The 21,433-nt window shown below is 37.2% G+C and overlaps 1 protein-coding gene across 2 annotated transcripts in view; it reads left to right on the forward strand.

The window, feature by feature from the left end:
* The first annotated feature begins 4,782 nt into the window (after positions 1–4,782).
* Positions 4,783–21,433, forward strand: part of fam222ba (family with sequence similarity 222 member Ba) — a 62,588-nt gene continuing 45,937 nt past the window's right edge. Inside the window, exon 1 of one of the 2 annotated variants that reach the window (XM_067438333.1) lies at positions 4,783–4,922. The gene's annotated coding sequence lies outside the window, so the exon portion shown is untranslated. Of the gene's footprint in view, positions 4,923–6,237; positions 6,389–21,433 lie in introns of those variants that run through there. The other variant, XM_067438332.1, reaches the window with a different exon arrangement.

A 21,433-nucleotide genomic window follows, 5' to 3' on the forward strand; every position in this document is an offset into this window, starting at 1 on the left:
CCCAAACCACACACACACATACACATCTATTTAAACTGATGTGTTACTGCAGTGTTTTGAGTTTGCGCGCTATACACTCATGGCGGGTGTAACTGTAAATCCACCTTTGTTCTTGAGCCACAACCATGAACGTTAAACCTTCTCTTTTAGCATATGGAAACACATTGCAGTATTTCACTGCAATTCAGTCTATTTTACTGAAGAAATGCAGTCCCTCATTAGGATGCTAACCCCATCATACTTCACTATAGGTTTTTTTAAGATGTGGGAAGAGTTACATTCGCAACACACACACATCATCTGTAATTTTGATGTCTCATGCAACCACAAAACCTTTTTTCCACTTCACACTAGGCCATTAGTAAACTCTATAGACATACTTCCACACAGATCTTTTTGAGTAATAACTCATTTCCAGTACAGCCTATTCTATACCATAACACTCTGGACAATATACTGTATGGCCTCTTGTTCTCTTCTCTGATAAGTTTCCTTGTTTGCATGAGCTTTGTGAGATGACATTTATTTTCTGGTTAGTGTCATTCACCAGTGTGCGTTTTATGTGTCTTCCTCTTCCTGGAAAGGGAATCCTGGTATTTTACCCCTAAAGACAGTGGACCATCTGAATATTCAACCTTTAACAATGTGTTTTTTTTATCCAGAAGAAAAGCCTCTGAGGAACAAGGGCTGAATACGTTAAACATAATGTCACATTAAAATAATTAATTGGAGCTGTTTCGCGAATAGAAAATCTCATTGTAAGATTTGTAAATATGCAGTTTTTCTTGGTTTGAATCATTTTAAATGATTAAACAAATAAGAGAAATATAGCATAAATAGTCCTGACAGTTCGATCTGTTCACATGTAGGTTCTAATTTACAAAGGTCAGGGTTATGAGTCATAATAAGAAATCCCAGATCAGCATAAACTGACAGCCTGGTCCCAGTGTTGTTTATGCTGCTTGTGTCATTATTATTTAGGAGCTGTGGGTGCTGAAAAACTGCTGTCATGTCAAATATTTCAGTAGGTCTCTCCTCGTCTTTTGCAGTGGATACAGATACACACACACACTCAAAAATAAATATGTCCCACAGTTACAGCACAGCACTGCGACCTTTCTGCAGGCAAGGAGGAATAACAAAGCTTCGGAGATGTTGGGTATACGACAGGCGTATGACAGGAGCTGGCTGAGCCGTGCTGGGTAGCTGCTACTCAAGCAGAGACGCAGTGCTGACTTGCTCAGCCATTACACACGATTGCAGCACAGCACACAAAGCCACACAGCTGGGGCATCCTCTGTCACATCCTCATCAAAAGGCTTTCGGGAGGATCATTTTAAAAAGCACCGAGAGGTCATATTTTCCAGCCCTTATTCTAAGTTCGCTCTCTGATTGGAGCGGGAGAGAGAAAGACGGAGAAAGTAAGAGGAGGGAAAAAGTCATACTCTATCAGGATTTTCGCAATCAATACAACTTGTCTGTGAAGTGGATCAATAATACATCTCCTTTGAAACAGTCAATCTCGTCAGAGTTGGGCATAAAAAGCATAATTAGGACCACCGTTCCTTAAACATCCTGCCTTGACGTCTTTCAGGGCCAAAGAAAGACACCATTCTGTGTCATTAACGTTGTATTATTGTGTGATGAAGCACACTGCTGAGCACTTCCCCGCAGCTGCCTAAGGCTCTGTGGGTGCAAAATGACTTTTGTACGGGTCTAGGATCAGCCATCATAACCTTAATTCCAGGGGGAAAATCTGAAACATTAAAAGCTTCAAACTCAAGACTTCTATATTTCATTATTCCTCTGCACATAATGGGTTTTTCTTTTGAGAAAGCCTTGTGACCCTGATAGGATTTCCAAGCATGCTGAATGGCCTTATCCGAACTAGTGTTTTCTTATTTCTAAATGGCAAAAATGAGCATAATTAGTCTTGATCACCACATAGTTCTGCCTACTATGAAATACACAATGCCTTAGTAATGATAATCACGATGAGGATGTGCGTCAGGTAGAGATGATGGCATACAGTTTAAAAGCATAAATGTATCATTATTCATTCAATAAAATCCAGTTCTAAAACTGCAGTGGTCCTACAAATATTGTCTGATGGTGTCGCTGCATGGCTGCTTGAAGAACCTTACATAGAGTGTTCAAAATGTTTGACTTTTAAGTGGAACCAAAAAAGTAGGGGAGAAGGGAAATTCAGTTTCTTCCTTTTACAAACTTACTCAAAATATAACACATTAGCATACTGCCAGCCTATGGTCTTTATTGGCTGCCCACGTACATCCCTAAGATAAACTTTAGACGTGAAATAATATTACAGCCGAAGACGTTGGTGGAAACCTTAAAAGAAGTAAAGTTGGAAACTATGAGTCTATTCAGCTTCAAGGAAGGAATTACTGAAGATAAACTGAGTGTTTTAATTCAGTCTGAAGGATAACTTCCCGTCAAGGTATAACTATCATTTCTCTGATAAGTTGTCTTAGGTGTCAGCATATAGAATGTGCAGATGGAAAATGAAATGTGAAAAATGTGATGGGAGAGAACATTATACACGTCAAGTGACTGATGTGCTCCACTGTTATAATTGAGCTGCTTTCCATAGTGTGGCGTGTATGGAGGTTGTCAAGTACAATTGAAAGCATATAGGACATACAATAATATACGGCAAGCAAAAAGTTTGATGTGTGGAGACATTGTGGGCATGTAATGATGGAAGAAATGTGTTGACAGGGCTTGTGTGGGATGGAGTCAGAGGCTCAAATGCCATCCATCTTCTGTAACATGGTAATTGTTAGTGGTGAATACTGAAAATTTCTGGTCCTTCTATTATCAATATGATAAATATAGCTTCAATGATTTTGAGTAGATCCACTGACATTAAAACTGTTTTGGAATAGCTTCAGAGTCTGTTCAAATTATTCATGATATCTATCTATCTATCTATCTATCTATCTATCTATCTATCTATCTATCTATCTATCTATCTATCTATCTATCTATCTATCTATCTATCTATCTATCTATCTATCTATCTATCTATCTATCTATATATATATCTATATATATATATCTATATATATATATATATATATATATATATATATATATATATATATATATATATATATATATATATATATATATATATATATATACGGTTTTAATTGTTTTTCTTGTCCTCTAACTATTCGATCGTTTAACACACATTTGATATTTGATATATACTTAATAAGTTGTGTTTATACCATATTTTTTTTTTATACCGGTCTAAACCTTTAAACTTCAGTCTATTAGACTTATTGCATTATAAACCGGTAGGTGACGATATAGACACACTCCGCTTACGTGTTAGCAAAAATCAATAAAAGACAGCTTCCGGCAAAATGGCGAACTTAGCGAGATTGTTGAGTAAATGTCAAACTGAATTTATTTTCCACAGCTATTTTCTCAACTTTGGGAAGTTCAAGCATTTAAACAGCAGATTCGTTTCCTTTCGAATCTTCGGCGCGTTCTGCTAGATTGAAAATAATTTAAATATTGTGGGCTAATCTGTCGAGAACGATAAATAATATGATGAGGTTTCCAGTAAAACTGTTAAACTCATGGATGACTAATAAAAATATAACATTCATATGTACTTGTTGAATAACCATGCCATCATATCTAGACTACGCTTGTAATTAGTTATGATAACATATATCGTGGTATTTTAAATAGGCTAAATTTGCGAACAATGACCAATCGGACGGGTTTACTGCCTGGCTGCTGCATAGTAGATATAGGCCTACTGAGCGTTTGTTTTGTTATAGTTAACTTTAATTTATTTATAGTTTCTTTATTTTCTTCCTAATAGGTAAATGCAGCTCTCCCATTTACCAAAACGCCTGTTGTTGCTAAAGAATTTGTGTGTGTGCAGGAATCTTTCTGAAACTTATTTATTACATATTTGTTTTACAACAGTTTGGAAATTTCCAGACAGCGAATGTCTCTCTTATATAGGAAAAAAACTGCAGATGAGCAGATGTTATAGTTTGAAAGATAATATTAAGCATATGCTAAGTGAGAATATGCAAGAATAAAAACTGTTAAGAAAGTGTTTTCGTATTTGCTTCAAAGCAAGATCTGATCGAGTGTTTGGTTGATTGTTCTACCAGGACTTATCAACATCCCTAACAGATCACAATAACCTCAAGATAAATAGTTTAGTTAATTAAACTATCCCTTATTTTGTTTTTCAAACGTTATTCAGAGCTATAGGCTCATTTCATGGAAGCTAATACAGTTTCTAAAATATTATTTGTCACATTTCTGTCTCATAGAGTAATTAAAATAGAGGATAATATTTTCACAAATGATATGCTCCAAGTTGCCCTTACTAGGCTATCAGAGAATTGTCAATCGTTGCAGTCACAGCAACATGAAATGAGAAGAAAAATTGAAGACATTAGATAAGGTTCTCATGATTATTTTGCAAGTATTGATGCTCTTGATGCTACACGAAGACCCGGAGTGAGAATAAACGTCATAATCCGATTTTAGGGAAGATGTGTGTTGCTTTGACAAAAACGTCTTAAAACTGCCTTTTGCTGAAATCATATTTGGATACGCTGGCTACAAAAAAAATTGTAAATTCAATATTTACATGTGTGCTCGAATCAATGTGGTCTTGCTCCAGCGTTATTTTAAACTGCTTTGATTTTGTACATGTAAATACAGAAAATATTTGGACCACAGTCATTGTCTGTGACGCGAGCGCTGTAGCGCATGCGCCGGAAGTTGCTGCCGCAGACAGCAACACTGATTCGGCAACGCAGAGCAGCAACACTAGGGGAAAAAAATCAAAACACACAATCCAAATAATGCTAATCCAATACGATGTTCTGAACCATGTATAATGCTATGATCCACGGAGAGTAAGTACCGTTTTAATTATACTACTGTATTGATTTTGTGCACGAGTGCTTATATATCCATCTATTCCATCACGCTTATGAAGCAACAAAGGAGTCAGCTCTCTGTTTCATTTAGTGTGGAAGAGATGGCTAATACTGACTTTAGGCCAGAATACGAAATTGACGTCAGTGCTTAAAAAGCAGTAGTTAAATACACCGAAATTCTGCTTATGCGAGTTGTTCAAGCACAATTCTTTGCGTTGTTTCTATGTTAATTTGGGGCTATGCCGAATCCTCATGAATGAATGGACATTTAGCTGTAGTTGTAACTGTTATTTTTAGTTTTTCCCTACAATTTTTTTGCAATGGTTTTGTTTTCTCAACGAATATCCAGTATTTCTAAAGCATATACTGCATTTTATGGACACTTGGTGTTGTTACAGGGCCGACTGCAGAAGGCAGACTGCAGACATCGCATTTAATCCTCTCGGAGAAAAAAATAAAATAAATTTATGGCCGTGACCTTTGCTGAATATCAAAGGCGTTGTCTCGAAATGTCACCAGGGATTTCTCCGCCGAGAAGGCAGTAGAAGCAGTGCGGTATTTGAAGCTGGGGGTTTGACAGCCGACAGCAGATTGGCTGGTGGGTGGAAAGTTATAAAGTCGCATATCATTAGAGGGTTTATTATGGTTCGTGGGGAACTGACTGCGATCCACATACATACACGTTTTTTTTTTTTTTTTGTGAGCGACGCTTGGCCGTTTGGATCGCAATGTACAGTTGCTCTGCTATAAATCTCAGCTGTAGTCTAGCCAGATGGAGTCATCATAAAGCCTTCGAGTGTAAAGAAATCACAAGAGTTACATGGTTTCGTGAAACAACACAGGCCACCCATGCAGCAAATTCTTTGCTTCATTAAAATTAAAATGTGCGTCCAAAGTGTTTTACCGAATGCACCTGCTTCATTATAACACTCATAGTATTTGCCTTAAACAGTTCTTTCTGCCATTTAAAACCCTTTTCAACAAGCTAATTAAAGTGCACAGTATGCAGCAAGATGTTTATGAAATAATACGCTATGTTTTTAGGCTCGTAGATAAGTGCTGTTTCAGATGAAAGGGGTCGGCAAGGTAACAAAGGGTTGACGTCATGCATCGCATCCGCCCGCATGACTTCCAACTCGAAGTCCCACCCCTTTTATTTAGCGATTGGTCGAAAGCGCGGCTAGACGCGTCCTAGTCTAACCGAGAGCCAATCGGAAGAGGGCTTCCGTGTTGATGTAAAACAGTGGGGCGGGGCTAGTTGGCTGAGAAACCAGTGCGATAGACGCTACTGCTCAATCTGGTGTAGGTGTCTCCGCGGCTGCCCGTGTTGAATTGGCCACTTTCTGTCGCGGTCGAGAGGATCTTTAACCATGCATTTCGCTCTTGTGGATTGGTGCTAAATGATTTCATCGAATGTCATCCGTAAATAACTGGATCCCGGGGTAAGATTGAAGCTTATGTATTGCCGTATTTTATTCTTGAGCATATGTTGTGATCTCCGACCGTGTTGCGTGTTTTCATCAGAGGATTTAATGCAGTCAGACTCTTGGCAGCATTGAGCTTTTCCCATCTGTGTAACTGGCAAACAACATGATTCATTGGCATTTCCTGCATGCTCAGATTATTATTGTGTGCAAAAGTTTAGCTTTAACATATTTTGAGGATGACCGTTAATAAATGCAATGTGGAGAGCATCACTGGTTGATCTAATTCTGACACATTTATTGTTGGTTTGTATGGTAATGTGGCTTTTTTGTACCATGGAGTCATTCCAACCATTCTTAAAAGCGCAATTACCTAAGGCTAGAGAGTGTTTATTTGATTTACGGCTCCGGTGTCTTGTGCTCACTCAGTTAAACCCAGAGCTTGACATTAGTTACCCACTGAGTGCAGTTTTATATCATTGCGCTGTCTTCTGTCTGCCCTACATTTTCCAAAGGCTGGATAATTAAATTTCAGACTCATATTTCCAGAGAAACGCGGTCTCCTATTCTCAGTACAATTATCGAGCCTGGTGAAGGATAATTTTGACATCTGGGTGTAACGTTTCTCTTCTTCTATCAGGAGCCATTATGTGATTTGGCTTTTTGAATGGATCACGGGGGCAGTGCTTTCAAATATGCATGCCTACTCATACATAAATACATTTTCATTCGTGCATTTGTCCTTTTTGCAGTCACACAGTCCCCAAATTTGATCAGAGTACTAACTAACGTTAGTCTCCTTTGGCTGTGTTAAGGGTTTACTTTAATTAGTAGGCTGCTCATTTTTAAATGAATTAAACTGTATGTATTATTTGGTGACATCATGCATGGCTGGGTATTTTGATTTTCATCTTTTCTTTGGAAAATATTTTCATTGCCAATATATGTGGTTACAGGCCATTTTTTGTTGGCAACAAATTACACAACATTAATAATTAGTTGTAGTGCTGATGTATAAAAGCAACATCACACATATGGTTTATCACACTTAAAGGGTTAGTTCACCCAAAAATGAAATTAATGTCATTAATGACTCACCCTTGTCGTTCCACACCCTGTAAGACCTCCGTTCATCTTCGGAATACAGTTTAAGATATTTTATATTGATGAACGGAGGTCTTACGGGTGTGGAACGACGTTAGGGTGAGTCATTACTGACATCAATTTCATTTTTGGGTGAACTAACCCTTTAATATGCGATGTGAACTGTGCTATTTTGTTTTCTGAATGTGCATTCAGCTAACAAAGCAGATATCTGGGATTAAGTTTTAGAACACATACCTACTTGACAAACCTCAAAAATCATCATCAACAAAATAAAAAGCTGAGCTTTTAAATAATAACAACAAAGCAACAACATTAACAAACATGAAAAAGTCAGCAAACGGCAAAACAATAATTCTATAACAGTAAACCGCATGATTTGTGCATGCTGGGAACTGACAAACCCTTAAAATTTCAGCAATATAGTTCAAACTTCTGTTCATTGGATTTTATGTAGTTTAATGTTAGTCACAATTTTTGCTATTCATGACTTAAAAAGTCCCGTAAACTGGGAAATACACAGTTGCTTTTCCACAGTGAATACAGCCGTGCTTCTAATAACAACGCTTTTGCTCAAGCTATATTGAAAATGTCAGTGTTTTAAGTAACCTCTGCTAATGGAATAACAGTGTGGTCACGATGTTAAAATATCTCCAGGTGCTTAGCTTTGCAACTCATGGCAACCTGCTAATGCATTTGATAATTAACGCATTCCTCTATGAGTGTGCATGGAGGGCTTATGGCGGCATTCTTCTCTTTAAGTGGTTTATGTTTAATTGACCTGCCTGTGCTAACCAAGAGGTAAATAGAGAGGAAGCAGGCTTGATTTTCCGTGTTTGTCTTAAATGTTTGCCATTATAGAGGAAATGCTAGACGTGGTGACCTGTTTTTTATGAAGACTAAATTGATCTCATTGCAGAAAGAGACATTCCTTGCTGTTTTTGTACAGCTGGAGAGGGATAATGAACGCTTTTGATGTAATTATCTCTGATCATATGTTTTATTAAATAACTTTGTGATGTATACAAGTTGTATGCAAAAAATGTAATCATGAGGGGAAGAACAATTTGCCATCATGTGAGTTCATAGTCTGTCTCTTGGTTCTTGTCCCTTGCCTGTGAGAGGCTCTGTGGCATTGTAATACTGATGGTAATTGCTCAGAGAGACACAGACAATCTTGTGATTTTTGAAGATCAGTTGAATGAGGTCCAAGTGGACAGATTTTCCAGCTGAAGGATGAGCTCTCACAGCTTCTGAGTCAACAGATGACAAATAAGCATAAGTGATGGAGAGGAACCCAAGTGGCGGTGGTGAAGAAGATGAAGATGATGGGAATTTATGGGCTGTGTGTTCATCTCATCCTGAATGTGGTGATTATTGTCAGTTCTTTTTAACACATTGATCTGTGGCGATATTATTATGCACATCTAATTACAGGACTCCAAACTTGTAGAAAGTTTCTGTTTCCTCAGAACTAATCTGATCATATTTTTGTCTATCAAAAGTCCTATTAGTCATTTAAAGTTGAACCTTTTTTTTTCTTTGTTTCCAGTTAAATGATATGTGACTCTCTCAAGCCTTTATCTTAATGTTTCTCTGCCCGTTTGCATTATACTTCTTTTATTTGGCTTTGAAGAAAGCTTGCACATTCAGTCTGCGTGTGTTTGTGGTGTGCATGCACATTTGCACAGCTGTTTTCCACTGCACGTCAGCTGGATTCATGTACGCAGGTCTGTGTCTCATCTCTTTCCCCACCTATTGAGAGTGAGAGTCAAACACCCAGCTGTTAATCCAGGCCACACTCACACACTCTTTTTCAGTTCTCAACATCTTTAGTTACACTGGGGCCATAAAGCCCCTATGCCGTCTCTCTCCCATGCCTGCCCTCTATATCGCTTCAAACAGACCAGATCTCTCTTTTCCTTCACCCTAAAGCAAGTAGCTGTGGCCTGACTCATAAAATCCCTTTGTATAAGGGTAAACTGTAGGTCTGAGGAGATCAGCTGAGAAAGAGACTGATAAGCCTGTTAGATGAAAGTGAGGAGTCTGATGTTATTGAGGCCAGTTGGGCTGTATGCTTTTACTGGACAGGTCTGGGGGGTCTTAACAGGGCCTCGCTAAGTTTTGTTTTGTTTGTGGGTGAACTATGTTAGTTGTAGGTAGATAAAGAATGGGAATGTGAAAGAGATTTGCAAGGGGTTTATGTAACTGTTAATGGTATGTGTGCTGTATCATGCCACCACGATAGCTGTACTATAAGTTTAAGTTAGAAACAATTTTAGGAATAGTTTAAAAAAAAATCGAACTATTTACTTTCAAAAAGATGAATTAATATGAAAAATGTCATGGCTCTCAGTTCAGCACTAATATACAGTCATGTCAGATTTGTGATATCAGATATGCATTTGAAATGCATTCATACTATTGAAGTTTTACCCATGCTGGAACAGATGCTGAGAACCATCCATTTACAAACCACATGACATTTGGTTGTGGTGACATGTATTTAAAGACAGCATGAATAGGAAGTTACAATTAGTCTTTCCCGTGTGTGTGTGTGTGAGAAACGGCTTCTTGAACAAGAAAAAGGTTTTGTCCAAAGGGCATTGATTGAATCATTGTGCTGTTGTAGTTTGCTATTTTGCTGTGATCTCGTGTGACAGGTTATCCTGTCCTCGCAGAGAAAAACACATCATCTGATTTCATGATGACTTTAAAAGGTTGTAAACCATGTTTGCCTTGCTAATCAGACAGCTTATTTGTGTTTAACAGTTCTTTTCTCACTTGCATAAACTGAAAACAAGTCCTGATTTTGAAGTTGAAAATGTACAAATAAATATGTTAATTCTTATAAATTCAGAGGTTTCCTGTACATAAACACACTTTGTCAGAGAGGATTTTTATGACCAATTATTTGGGCACCTTTGAAACAGTGTTCGTTCAACCAGGAAGATCAGATAACATCTGTTTAACTGTTAAGGGCATGAGAAAGTCATGAGGTGTGACATTAATCAGATAAAACATTAAAGCCCTGCATTTTTTTTGTCATTGTTTGATTAAAAAACTGTCATGTGGCAATAGGTATGCTGCTGAGTTTAGGCAATGAAACCTATAACTGCAAACTCATTTTCTAATTAAACAGAATCCCATGGTTTCACAGACAAGTCTTAAGCTAGTTCCAGACTAAAATACATGCTTGAGCTTTTTTAACTAAAACAGTTTCCACTGACGTATTTTAAAATTAAGTCAGTGCCATTGTTTTGTCTCAAGATTCACACCATAATGTTTATAAAAGCTACTTAATTGTCCTAATTGAACTAAGGCCTAATCCTGGTTTAATCTAAGCCCTGTCTGTGAAACTGGGCCAATGGGATATCATTTGGGAGTATTTTATGGCTCACTGCATGATACATTTTTCCATTATCTAGAAAACAATTAAGATGAATAACTACTGTACGATTAATAACTATAGTTTCTTAATCAGTTTTCAACACAGTATTTTCACACTAATCCCAGATTGATATGTTTTTAAGGGATTTTGTATCGTAGCTCATTCAGTGAAATCTTTATTTTGAATGATCATATTTTTATTTAAATAGTCTTCATATTTTTTAGTTTAAATAGTCTAATTGATGTTTGAAAATGTTCAGTGGTGTTGTATTGTGTGTCATATAAACTAAACAACTACAAACCAAAATAATTCATAATCAAAAGCTTCCTTAGTAGATCAAGTAAATCAATACATGATACGTGATATTTGTCTTTTACTTTGTACATTTTTATAGAATGTATAATGTCACACTATGACTGTCTCAAGTGGGAAAAAAATACTCACTAATCAAATTTCTTTCTGTATAGCAGCAAGTATGTACATTGACGTTCTCTGGAATAAAATAGGAAATTCTTAAATGTCAACCAATGAAATGTATTCATGACCTGTCATCTATATTGAGAACAACAAACAAAAACACCCTGCCCCCTTTTAGTGTAGAAGCAGAGTTGGGGGCAGTTACCTGTAAAGGGGAAGTGTGTGCGTGCTTGAGCCTGAGTGATATGGCCAGTATAATGACACCTATTCTACAGCAGGGATTAAATCTGTATTTTAGGAGGGTGTGTGTGTGTGTCTCATGCAGTAGAAGAGGAACGTGTTTATCCCCTCTGTCTGTAAGTTGAGCAGTAGGGCAGCAGTCATCTGCTCTTATCTGTTTACGGCTCTAGATAAGACCTCTGGAACGGGATATCTGACCCTCCCTTCTGTCTCTGCCCTGCTGCATAATGAGGGTTTGCTTGGCAAATTGCATATCTGTCCAGTGTAATCTGAAAAGATGCCATTAGCATGGCAGCACTCTCATCTCTTGCTCGGGTGCCAGGGCGGCCTGCTGTGTGTTGGCACCTCTGAGGTCATGCAACACTGAGCTGTAGTTGTAAAGAGAAGAGAGTGTGATCCGTCTCCAATTGGAGGAGCCATAGGACAGAATCATGTGATGAGAAGTCAATTTTGAGAACGTATCATAAGTGCCCTAATAAAGGGCTGGTGTTTTTGTGGGTTTTTAAAAAAAATCTTCACCTCAGCTATAATGGTGTCTGTGTGGTTGGCTATTATACTGAAAAACGATTGTTACCTTACCCAAAATGAATACTGATGGAATACTTACACTCTATGACCCCCTTCTCTCTGTATGGCCCTATCTTCATCCATCATCATTATTAGTTGTCATTTTGACACCTGTTAATCTTTATTATTTAATGGTAAATTGGTAATCATGGCTGGGTATCGATCGACCCAAATTTTGCAATTAGATTTTTTATTCACAGGCTTACTATTTCATATTATTACTATTAATTTGATACAATTTTACTATCAGTTCTTTTGATTAATTTCCATTCGATATTGATTAATTTGCTTATTTGTCAAGTACATGGCAAATTATTAATATTTTTAACAATAACATTATAATAATAACCTTTTATTGACAGTTATGTTCACTTGTTTTTGTTTTTTTGAAATATTAACATTTATATGCTGGCTGTCATAATCACATGGCAGATTCATTCAAACATACATTAAATATCGATGTATGAATGCATATATTTAAATGCGTATATTTAAAAGTCCTCCTCTCTAGAGTAATTTAAGCCTGAAAAGGTTAAAAAAAGGTTAAGCCTGACTAAACTTTACATTTATACTTTTTTATGGTACACTACTGTTGCCAAAGTTGCAAGTAAAATTAAATGCTTTTAAATAAAATTGTTGATTTGGTGGAAAATTATTAGTTTAGATTAAGTTAGTCGATAGATTAATCAATAAAAAAATTGTCGTTAGTGGCAGCCCTATAGTAAAGTTATGAAACTTCTCTCAAATTGTTACATATTCAGTCACTATGGGCCCTATTTTAACATTCTGAGCGCATGGTCTGAGGTGCAGATGCATTTAGGGCATATCCAAATCCACTTTTGCTAGTTTAACAACGGAAAAAACGGTTTTACCTATAGCCTCTAAATGAGTCATGGGTGTGTTTTGGGCATGACCTGAAATAAACTAATCAGAGTCTCATCTTCCATTCCCATTGCACCATGGCGGAATTTGCGAGCAGAAAGACTGAATGCTTTTCCAGAGGGATCCTTTTATTTTTAATATTTAAAAATGTTTGTGTGCTCCTGCGCCCTTTAAATAACGCTTAGTATTGAAACCCTTTCTGATGCTTTACTAGGGCACATCGTCAGGGATGTTTCCCAAGGTCATCGGGTGTTTTGGGTCTCTCGAACATCAGACCCCCTCTCTCGGGCGACCCAGCTGAGGTTGATCAAGCCTCGTACCCTAGCAGCACTCTCCCACAGATCCTCTCTCTTGATCCAAATCCACCTGGATGCTTTCTCTGCTGCCTCTATGCTGTTACAGAAGGCCCACCTCTTCATTTCACCTGAGATACTCCATCCTTGTGCATGGCAGTCACTGACAAGGCCCTCATATTTCTCTCTCTTCCGCTCGTTGGCCTCCTCCATGTGATCCTCCCTAGGCACTGTGAGCTCTTGCATGACAACATTCTTCAACCAGAATGATGTCAGGTCTGAGGTTGGTCTTGACAACATGTTGTGGGAAGTTGAGTTACCTGCCCAAGTCTGCTGTCATCTGCCAGTCCCCGTGTAATAAGCAGAGTGTATGCATGTTGTGCAGCTGCCTATAGACACATATTACTTGCACAGCCTTTAAAAAATGCTGCGCTATTGACGTTAGACCAGGTTATGTTGGTGAATGGTGCAGTCCTCTTCAGTTGCCTCAAAATAGCAAAGGGCCAACAATGCACCTGAACACACCTCATTTTCAGACCAGCACACTCTTGGGCTGGAGTGCATTTGCTATTTAAAGGGGTCATATAATGCCGTTTTTGTACAATATGATTCTTTATGTGTCTTTATGTTATTATGATTTTAATATGTGTCTAAATGAAAAGTTTGTAATATACTTGAATTAAATTCTCATTCTTTTGTAAGAAAACACTAATTTTACCTGGTCAAAAACATCTCTGTTTTCAGCAAGCCATTTCAGTGCTTACGACTTTAAATGATAATGAGCTTTGCTCACCCCGCCCCTCTGTGGGGCACTTTGACACACACACACATGAAGTGTTGCCCTTGACAAGAGCTGCAGTATATTTTGGAGAAAGAATGGCAACGGGAGTCTCTGTGGACACATCGTATCAATTTGAACCTGGAACAAGATTTCAGCCGGCAAGCTGGACGTTTCTGAATAGTTGGTTAATGTAATGTCACTTTGATTTATCTTTGTACTGGCAGGGTAATGTTAGCACAGTGAGATACGAATGCTATGTTTACTGATGTATATGTTAGTTCATTGACGGATTTATGTTACAGCTAATGGTCATGAAAAAAAATTCTGTAAATGTAGGCTTGTCAGTGATGCGTAACATTATCTTTGCAGTGTTAGGTACAAGTGTCAGGACTAAAGCACTGAAATTAGGTCACCGCAGGAATGTTTCAACAGACACCGTTATAAACCATCTACAAAAGTAAGCTTAGTGTAGTGTTACCACGTTATCACCAGCGTACACAGTTTGTAATAACACACTAACCTTAACGCGTTGTTCATTATAAACGTGAGATTATGAACTATATTGAGAACATCATACATAGAAAGCATGCCGTAATTTAACTTACCCTGTAAATGTTAGCCGCATTCATTGTGAAGCGTGCAAGCATTTAAACTATGCTCACTTCTTCTGGAGGTGAAGCAGGTACACAAATAGTTGGTACCGATCTTTTTTTTCAATAGCAGCTTCTTAGCAAAACCTGCTTTACACTGACCATCGTTTATAAAGCAGTCTGGTGAGAAATGATTCACGCAACGGCGGCACAAACATGAAAGCATTGACGTTGATTGGGGTATTATTCCTTTTGAAAACAAAACTCAGCCACTGCGTCTTCAGCAGTTTGGATTTAGGAACATCAAAATGACTGCTGTGTTTGTTATTACATCCAAGAACAGAACCCCACAATCGCTTAGACACCATTCTGCTTCAGCATATCAACAATGGTGTACTATGATGAAAGCTCGCTCAGGGCGGGTCTGTATTGAAACGCTGCTGTTAATCAACAATCGTGGGAGGGGCCTGCGGGACGTCACACAGTCAAACGAGACACCCCTCGCTGCAGCCTGTAGCAGGATGACGTTGCTGGATCAGATCCAATACGTACTGGATGGATCGTTATGGCAATGCCATTCATACAGATCTCTGAGTTAATTTATCATGCGTATGCGCTAGTCTTAATGTATGATCATTGTATATAGATGATGTTCTAAACTGTGTAGTTGTAGAACTGATAAATAGTATTAATTATTGATTAATAAATCATCTTTTCATGATGCTTAAATTATCCTAGTTTTGCTGTACATCCATGCAAAACAGTTCATTTTTATATATTCTGATCATACTTGCTGTTGAGTGGAAGGAAAAATGAGTCAAGTAGCCTAATTGTCTCTGTAATTTTAATGCAACACGATCTGTAAAGAACTTTAAAATACCAGTACCCTACACATTCAAGGGAAAATGGAAAACGTGTGTCCTGATGGCGTGAGCATGTTATTAATCATTATTTTTGCGCGAGCGGTTCGAGTATTTATCTATTCAGCAAAACTCTTCTGTGCATTCAATGATGTCCCCAAAACTCTTCTGCGCATGCGTATATGACGTCATCGAATTGTGAATGAAACCACCGCGCATGCGCGGCCAGTACGCGTTGGATCTGATCCAGTACTACATCGTGCTACAGGCTGCAGCGAGGACTTCTTGAGTCAAACGGCTTGATGCGAGACAGGAGAAAACATAAGGAGATTTAAAAGAACACTGGATGGATTTTTATCATTATAGGATGGTTATTTACAGGCACTGCCTACATACATTTCCATACAATCAACTTGTAAAAGTGCATGTACCATTATTATAATTAGGTCTTATTTAATTGTATAAACGGCCCCACTTTATATTAGGTGGCCTTAAGTACTATGTACTTACATCAAAAAATAAGTACAATGTACTTACTGTGTTCAAATTGTATTGCAAAACACCGTTGCTGATATTGAGGTGGGATACGGATAGAGTTAAGGACAGGTGTGGTGGGATGGGTAAATTTTAAGGCTAGGGTTAGGTGTAAGGGAAGTGCCAACAGATGTAACTACAGAAATTTAATAACAGATGTAATTACATGCAGGTATTTTTTTTAAATGCAAGTACGATGTAAAAACGTATGTACACAACACAATAAGTGCATTGTATCAAATGATTAATTACAATGTGCGTACATAGTAGTTAAGGCCACCTAATATAAAGTGGGTCCTTATAAACTATAATACTGATCTGCCAACATTGTCGCTATATGATAAATTAAAATAAGCTGATAACATCCCCGTTTTCTCCAGAATGACTGTACAGCCAAATCAAATTTTGTTGCAGTATTGTCCTGTTTAACACTCTGAAGCTGCTTTGAAACTATCGTCATTGTAAAAGCGCTATATAAATAAAGTTGATTGATTGATATGTGACCACTTTAAACAAAGTGGAGCTGGACGTGAAAATGATTACTGCGTCAGGCTGAAACAAGCAAAAACACTTGCGTGTTTAGAATGACGATATCCAGGAGTTAAAGGGATAGTTCACCCCAAAATGAACATTTTGTCATCATTTACTTACACCCAAAATGTTTAATACAAAAAGTGTTTTAATAATTAAATTTTAAAATGTTATTCCAAACCTGCACTTCTTTGTTATGCTGAACACAAAAGTCGACATTTTGAAGAATGTTTGAAACCAAACAGTTGTGCCTTGTGGGGCACCTTTACCTTTTTTTTCCATACTATGGATGTCAGTGGGGTCCATCAACTGTTTGTGTGCCCATGTTCTACAAAATATTCACAATATTCATCAAATATTCATCAATATGTCAATTCACAATATCTAAATATTCACAAATCCTTGCTTGCATTTTTTCACAAAGATACAGATTAGCTTAATCTTTTATAGAGCTATGTCGAATGACACATTTTTCTAGTCCTATGGGTTTTCATAAATGTGAGGCATTTGAATTTTTTGTTGACAGTGGTTTTGATGCTTTCTCATCATTCCTCCTCTGCCAATCATGTTTGATTTGCATGCACGCAGATAGCCGCACTCCTTGAGAGAGAGACAGATTGACACAAATCTGGCATATTTTTGCTGATGTTTTGGACAGGAGCTATAATTTATGTATTTTCTTTATGTCAGTTTTCTATTTTAATTTCTAAAGCTGTTTACAGATACTACATGGACTTTTGTGTTTGTTGTGTACGCGTGTGTTTCATCTGTGTTATATTGAGACAGGAATAATAAATAAAGCTACATCGAGATGACAGGAGGATGTGATAGCTGATCCCTTCTGGATCAGAAAAACAATATGGCTAAACATCAAAAGGTTAATGTCAGGTTACACGGAGCAGGTTGAGTCAGCTGACAATCAGAGAGATACAGAGGCGGGAAGGGGGTGTGTTGTAGATATTTGGCATGTCTGTTAAATTTTATCATGCCAGCCACTGCTCTGCCGCTCATAAAAGCTCTTTGATGAATGTTCTTTGCCACAGGCGAGCACTTACTGTCAGCCCGTGCCATTGGTTGCTTTTTATCAGAGGCCAGCCCCATTGGCTGTTAAAGATCTACAGCCCCCCTCAGGTCAAAATCAGGGCTGTCACACCAGTCAAGCTAACTTCTTTCCGCATAAATGATTTCAGGAGATTGAGAGCTGAAATCTATGGTTTTACTGTGGATGCCTGTGTTTATTTTTTTTTTTTTTTGTCTTTTTCCATTTCTGTCTTCATCATAAGAGAGGAAAATGTAGACTCATTTGCCTTTGTTTTCTTGTTGACCTCTAGGCTTGTATGGTCAAATGGTTTGCAAATTCCGGTACCTGACCTATATGGCAATGTGCTGTGCAGTTCATAAGTTAAAGTATTGTGTTTTGAGATTTACTAATGTGTTATTAATGCTTTCAGAAAATTTGAATTTGAAATCAAAACCACAGACTCTTTATCAAGTCATTTACTTTTTACATGCTGCTAATGTGGGTGTTATTAGCAAAATATCCTGTTATGGTAGGTGTTTTAAATCACACTAACAACAGGCTTGTTACCTTTGTTGGAAATTCAACCTCAAATATTTTATATTTGACATATGTCTATTTTTCCATAATTTAAATATAAAACAAATTAAAATTATAGGAAAATATTATTATTATTTTTATTATTATGTATTTATTTATTACAGAAATGTGTGCTATTAGAAGTTTAGATTATTCATAAAAATTATAGGTGCACTGTAAATTTTAGCAGCATCTAGTTTGTGAGGTTGTGAAATGCGACCACCCAGCGCACACACTTCCCTTTAGAAGCAAGTAGAAAAGCTACGGTGGCTGGCACAGGAATAAAATGTAATCGCCGGAGAGTCACTAGCATTCTTTAGAGCAGTTTGTCTGTTTAATGCTACTGTAGAATCATGATGATGCAAAATGGCGTTTTCACTGCAGGGGACCCGTGTGTAGAAATTAGGGATGTCCTGATCAGGTTTTTTTACCCTCGAGTCTGAGTCTGAGTCATTTGATTTTGAGTATCTGACGTTACCTTGTCCCGATCCGATACTTCTATAATACATAAATAACAGAAAAAAAACGATCCAGGATGTTCCTTTTTTTTATTTTTTATTTACCTTATTTTAACATTCTTCAACTCTGTTAACAAACAGAGAACTTCTGTGTGGTAGCTTGAACAATCAAGTAATAAATAACATAAATTCTTTACTTTTGGATTTTAGTGCAACAGTAAATATAAAAAAAGTCTGGTAAAAAGTCAACGGCGATTTCAAAAGCCCGCCTATACTCTCACAGATGCAGAACAATTAATGATGTTGGTGTGAAATGAACAGTAATGGAAATTTAGAAATTAAAGCTAAAGCTCCAATCTGCTTCCAAAAATCCCTCTAAAAGTCCATTAGTGCCTCAGTGACAACTTCACTCATGACATACCACACCCGTTTTTGTAGCATCATATAACTAACTAAAACTAAACTTATTTAAAAAACGAACACTTGAAATGAAATCATCGAGATGATAACTGCCTACAATGACATAAACTAACTTTGGGGGGAAAATATTTGAAGTGTAATTTGATTCTTTAGTTTGCCTTGCGTCTATTAGAAAACACGGAGGTGCAGCTATACTGGGACCGGTCACCTGGGGTGATAGAGGCGCGGAGGCTTCAGTTTCTAAGAGGGGTGCTGCAGGCTTTATTTAAACCAATAGCGTACAACAAAAAGTGACGTCATGCCGCACACGTTGCTGTTTCTGTGTGAAGTTAAAAGGGTCTAACTCTGTGCCACCGCATAACTATTGATATGTAAAAAACAACAACAACGAGAATATACATATATATCCGAGTCCTGATCTGGAGGTAACCTCCGATTCCGATCGAGTCTGAAATCACATGATCGGATCAGGACATCCCTAATAGAAATGGCTCATTCTGAGGTAATAAAATCATAACTGTTCATTATGTCAGGTCTTTATACACCACTGAAAACATATTTGTATATTATATTGCATTTCTGTCCATAGTTCCTCTTAAATATTTCACACAGCACAGTGATTGGTCTAAAATCAGTTTAACAATATTTGACACAAACACAAATTATCTACAATGTTAAGTGTGGTACAAGTTACAAATGCTATTGTAGAGAGTTGTGCTCAGTTAATTGTTTGCGTTTCATATGTGTTTTGATGCCTTACATTTGTGTGTTTTTTTGTTTACAATTCAATATCGAAACCAAGGTACCGGATACCAGTGTAATATTGATTGAACCCTTGCCAAACATCTGTTAGCGCTGGGCCTATTAAAAAGCATGTCTGAGGATTAGCGCTGTATGTTTCTGTCACTATTTCTGTTTCACTCTCTGCCTAGTTTTTTTGCAAGCTCTCTTCGGATTAAATGCTTTCTCTGTAGCCATGTTTTGTGGGTGTGTGTTTATTTCACATTAAAAGGTGAATGTAAAAGTCAAAAGAGTGTTGACCTGGATATCCTGTAAAACCCTGTCATTGTGCAGTGGCACAAAAGTCTCACCATTTTGCGAATGTGTGTATGCGTTTGTTTAGTGTGTTTCTGTGTGCAAATTTAAGAGTGTGTGTGTTATTTCAGTGCGAGGGATCCAGAGCGGAGAATAGCGGCCCTTTATGTGTCCAGTGAATCGGTGCTTCTGTTAAGACCCATTGTTGAGAAGACTGAATGTTGAATGCTATCTCTGCACAGGGCAAAATGGACAGATGACATTATTCCTGTACTAGAAAGAGTGCAGCGGAATGGATTGCTTTAACCACAATATTTATTTTTTTATTTAATTAAAGTAGCACAGAGTGCAGGGATGAATAACAGGGCTTGTATGGAATGGTGAGAGAGAAGGTGAAGGGTAAGCGTTGACCTTCATTGGGCCTGAGTGAAAGAAGTCATTCTGAATGGATGTTTGTGTTCAAAGCTGAAGCCAGTTTGTGCTGCGTTTTCATTTTGAGAGTGACTTCTGCCATGCTAGATTAACCTCAGCACCTTTGGACATTTGAGGCTGGTCCTTCTCCTTTTCACGTGTATGTGAGATTGGATTCGGTGTGAGAGAGGCGAGGGTTCAGCCTGACATATTATTATTACCGGTGTTTCTTGGTCTGTTCTGTCATGAGCAGATGTTGTTTAGAGTATGACTACCAAGCCTATTTTGTGTTACAGTCAAATTTAAAATTGAACTTTATTACATTGTCCACAGACATCTCTGCTTCCTTAAAATTTACACAAGGACACTTGAAAGTAATCTTATTTATAACAAAAAAGTTTCCTTACCTAAATAAAAAAGAGAAGTCTGTGTGTGTGCGTGGCGCGCGTGTGTGTGTGTGAGCACGCCCGCGCAAATTATATATATATATATATATATAAATATATATATATATATATATATATATATATATATATATATATATATATATATATATATATATAATATATATATATATATATATACTACCTTTCAAAAGTTTTGTTTTTTAGGAAATTAATACTTTTAAAAAGTGACTTTTATAATGTAGAAATTTTATTTCAAATAAATGCTGTCCTATTTAAAAAAGCCTTATAAAAAAAAGCCAGGAAAGGTTTATCACTATTTCCACAAAGTATATAATATTAAGCAGCACTTGCAACAGTTTTTTCAACATTGATAATAATAAAAAAAAAAATGTTTCTTGAGCAGCAAATCAGAATATTGGAATGATTTCTAAAGGATCATGCGACACTGAACACATGATGCTGAAAATGCGGCTTTGATGTCACAGCAGTAAATTATATTTTACAGTTTAAGAATAAGAGATTTTAAAAATCTAAATATTTGCATT

Source organism: Pseudorasbora parva, chromosome 3 (genome assembly GCF_024679245.1).
Source record: "Pseudorasbora parva isolate DD20220531a chromosome 3, ASM2467924v1, whole genome shotgun sequence".
NCBI lineage: Eukaryota > Metazoa > Chordata > Actinopteri > Cypriniformes > Gobionidae > Pseudorasbora > Pseudorasbora parva.